The 4,315-nt window shown below is 35.9% G+C and overlaps 1 non-coding gene across 1 annotated transcript; it reads left to right on the forward strand.

The window, feature by feature from the left end:
* Positions 1–2,532: 2,532 nt before the first annotated feature.
* Positions 2,533–2,605, forward strand: TRNAV-UAC (transfer RNA valine (anticodon UAC)). The gene has a single exon. It is a non-coding gene; the product is annotated as a tRNA-Val (tRNA).
* The last annotated feature ends 1,710 nt before the right edge of the window (positions 2,606–4,315 follow it).

A 4,315-nucleotide genomic window follows, 5' to 3' on the forward strand; every position in this document is an offset into this window, starting at 1 on the left:
GCTTATTGTAGTTTTCAGACTAAGACTTAAGTTTTTCCAATAAAACATACCACATAGGAGCAGGCAGCAGGGGATGTGTTCAGCCAAGCACATCTCTCGCAAGCTAAGAAGCTGGGCGGCGAGAAAATATGCAAATGCGTATGTTTTTTGTTACAATGTAGACTTATGCAATTTTTTTTTGTTTCGTTTTTGTTCCTTTTGTTTTCATACAACAAATTAACTTTCCTGTCCTTTCCATTCAGATTTAAATCGGAGGGCATTTTACATTTGGAAAATAAATTTGATGTCACTTATCCTCATTCAATTTCTCACTCTCTCTTACACACTGACTCACGTTCTCTCACACTTTTACTCACTCTCTCTCACACTCTCATTCACTCTCTCTAATACTATATCTGAATGTCTCCCTACCTTCCTCTTGTTGTGCTGCCATCTCTTCTTCGCTTGCATCTTGTTCTTCTTCGGCCTTCGGGCCCTCTCCCCTGTTCTTCCTATGGGAGGAGGGGGTGTGCCAGGAAAAGACACCATTTTGTGGAAGTTTACCAGAAGGTCAGAAAAATGAAGACAAGTTCTTCCTGAATCTATGTGGATTATTATATAATTTTGCATGTACAGCCAGCCTGTGGCCACAAATTCAAGGGTTAGAACTGCCATGCGGCAGTCAGTTAAGTAGCCAGTGCCAGACCTGGATGTAGATTTCTAACATTCAACAAGGCATGTATTATCCATTACATGATAGAACAAGCATAAATGAAATATGTAGAAAAGCAGCTGCCATTTTAACAATAGATTTGATAAAATCTTTATTCTTAGTAGCACTGAACCCAAGCATGACTCGTCAGAAGAGCAGGAGAGCCCGGTTGATTGAATTCCTTCTTCCCCTTCTGTCTTTGGATCTTTACTCATGCAATCTGGCTTGGTCCCTACAGCCCACCCATCTTTAATTCTTTGCATAGGTCTAACCCTAACAATACAATATTTGTGGAAATAAGTTTACAGAGAATCTGCATGATTATCAACATTTACAGTTAAGGACCGAAAAATAGTTACCTGCGCACTATCCCAAACACCTGTGCTTATATAGACAAATGGAGGTTTTTAGTTTCACTCCAATGGCCATTAAAATGGAAGCTCGCCTGCCACATCACGGCAAACCTCTTAGGCGAGTCCAACACTGAACAATTCACCTCGCTGCTGTGAGCTAAGGGTAAAAAACTCTAATGAGACAAAGAGGGGTATTCTCTAAACCCCTACACATTTATTAGCCCTTAATAGGGACCACATGGGGTGGGCGGCAGCAATAGCAACCTGGCTGTGAGATACAAAATTGAGACATAAACACAGTTAAGGAGACTGCCATATAGTTCCAAAGCATGATATGTCCTGGGATTGTGATGTCAGAATCACAAAATATAACCCTGAAGAAAAAAGATAGCAGAATTCAGTTATGTTTTTACCATTTATGCAGGTCTGAACTGTCAATTCGGAACACTTGGCAAGTGGTGGTGGACCAGTGGCGCTTGGAACTCTCCCGCTCAATGGGATTCAGATAAATTAGTTTGACCTGTTGGATTAACACAGCAGCACGCTAAAAGAGTGTTTATGGTAAATGGTTAGGCCCTGTGTAGCCAACAGGTGGCCACATACCTGTGATTTCTTGGCCATTGGTCTTACATTTTTATTCACTGCCATTCCAGACCTGCTCTTATGTAAGAGATTGCCTTTAATGTGAATTAAATGTATACTTTGGTAAAACTATATTAGAAATCAGAATTAAATTAATTGACAACATTCACTGTTAAGTGATCAAGCAATGACAGTTAACAGTAGTGGTTAAAGTACTATACCCCCCCCCCTTCTGCCAATGCTAAAGAATTGTTGAGTGAAGAATTATGAAATCATCTTTTGTTAATGCAGAATGAGCAACAAACAAAGGATAATGGAGGTGATTTTTTTACTTTTCTAAGAATAGCTAGAGAATGTGTTTATATACTTAAGAAATTGACCCCTCTTCTCTGCACAATCAAAGTTAATTGTGTTATCTTGTTGAGGCCAACCTTAAATTTAAGTCTGACACTGAAACAGGGAAAATCGAAATTTATATTATCACTGAGAAATGCCTGGGCACGAGTTTGGAATACTCAGTTTAAAACATAATCTTCAGTGAGATAGATGTAGTGCAGACTGGTAGAACTTAAAGAGGTGACAAATTAAATTGACAGAACTGATACATCATTGCTGAGCACCAGAATTTTAACTAGATTCAATCAATACGTGAAAAACAAGCAAATTGGTTTGAAAACAGATCTGGTTACACTTGGATGTCTCAAATACAAATTGGTACACATAAAAACATACATGAGAAGGATTTTCTGCCCTAGGCTAAGTTTACCTATGCCTAGGGCAGCAGATCGGACGCGGGGGGGCAGCTCTTTTGACAGATAAATGGCACCACTGCTCCATGGGCTGGTTGGGATCATCCAACTGATCGTCCAGACTTTTAATTCCAGGTCTATGTTATTATATATGTCAGGTTCCATAGTGTAGTGGTTATCACGTCTGCTTTACACGCAGAAGGTCCTGGGTTCGAGCCCCAGTGGAACCATTTTGTTTTTTAAACTATAAATAAATAAAACTAATTCCAGAACAATGACAAAGTATTTTTTAAGCACTATGCACAATTATAAACACCATGCAGCATCAAAACATGAAAATATTTATAGGGGTTGGGATCTAATGTTTGCTTTTTACAAGTGCTATGTGTATGGTTCTCTATGGTGACATAGTTGTGGTTATTTACACTTCAGATTCAATATACATAGAAAATCTGCTGTTTTCCTATAAACATTTCTGTAAACTGGTATTAGCTATACAGTTTTGTCACAACTATTAGTAGTAGTTCTCTAAAATTGCACAAAACACAGATATGAAGCACCTATCTGTTGGCGAAACAGGTAAAGTTAGATCTGATAGCAGATATTGTTAGAAATATAAGCTCACAAGATTTTATTGGGAAAAGTCTTAGTCTGAAAAGTACAAGTATTTTTTAAACAATGACAAGATATACAGGTATTGATAAACCTAGAGTCTGACACTTTCGGCAGCGCATATCATATTAGGTACCATACTGCATACAAGTCTGCTGTTCTTTTTATAATTGAACCTGCTGGTATATTTCAAAGTTGAAAATAACCTAGCTGCTCTTAGAAGAAATATTCCATGGGTGTCTATGGTATGCTTTTGATTCAATAAATGTCAACCAATGTTGACTTCTGTAATGTAGACTTCTAATTGGCGATCTTCTTTAATCTGGAATGTGAAATTATTTGTAACAACAGCATTCTTCACATATAGAGTAACCTGTCGCCATGCAATAACAAATGCTGAAAGGGTAAGGAAATAAAGAAACACGATAATCAGAAACAAAAATAGTCAAAACTTTGCAATATGGAATCCACCTTACCCAGATAATCCTGATTCTAATGAAACATACAAACATTATTATTTTATTAAGGAATGTTTATAAATATATATTTTGGTGTTTTTTTCCCATCTACATAGATCATACTTTTTGATAAAACATAACTTTTTTACAATAAATGGACTTGGAGTTAAGCAGAACTTAGCACTGGAAATATCCATTTTACTTTCCATTTCTGGATAACATCTTTTTTATTTTATTGTGGATGTTTCACAGTATATTTCATATAATTACTCTTTTTTAATTCAAAATTCCAAATTGTTGATACTAAATGTTTCATTAAACGGTTTAATTTATAAACAAAAATCAAAAAATAAAGTATGTTGAATATATTCATCACCAAGTTCCATTTAACTCCAAGTCCATTTATTAAAAACTCTATTACAGCAAAAAGAATAAAGAAAAACAGCATTCAGCGATTCATTGTCCATAAAATATAATATGGTTCTCTACGTCTGATAGATAAGGTGTTTTCTCTGTAATACTAAAAGTCTTATTTAGCTTGGTCACCTTAATCTTTCCAGTGACCTATTTTAATGACATAAAGTGCTTTCTGAATTCAATGTCTATTGCGTTCTACAGAAACCATCTGTCAGTACATTTTGCTAATGGTCATAAAAAAGATGACTTAGGCAACAAATCTATATTAGTAAAAAAAAAATCAGCAATGTTAAGAAGTTTTAGATGTGACAAAATCAGTGACTTTAAATATTAAAGTGATATATTTAACCTTAACAATACTAGATTATAGTTAAAACTATCACCCTGAAACTGAATTGGATTTTCTTGTTGCTTTCCTTGCTTGGAGCAGACCAGTTGGTTAGGACTGGCCCA

Source organism: Sceloporus occidentalis, unplaced genomic scaffold (genome assembly GCF_023333645.1).
Source record: "Sceloporus occidentalis isolate IW3139 unplaced genomic scaffold, rSceOcc1.0.p SCAF_72, whole genome shotgun sequence".
Classification (NCBI taxonomy): domain Eukaryota; kingdom Metazoa; phylum Chordata; class Lepidosauria; order Squamata; family Phrynosomatidae; genus Sceloporus; species Sceloporus occidentalis.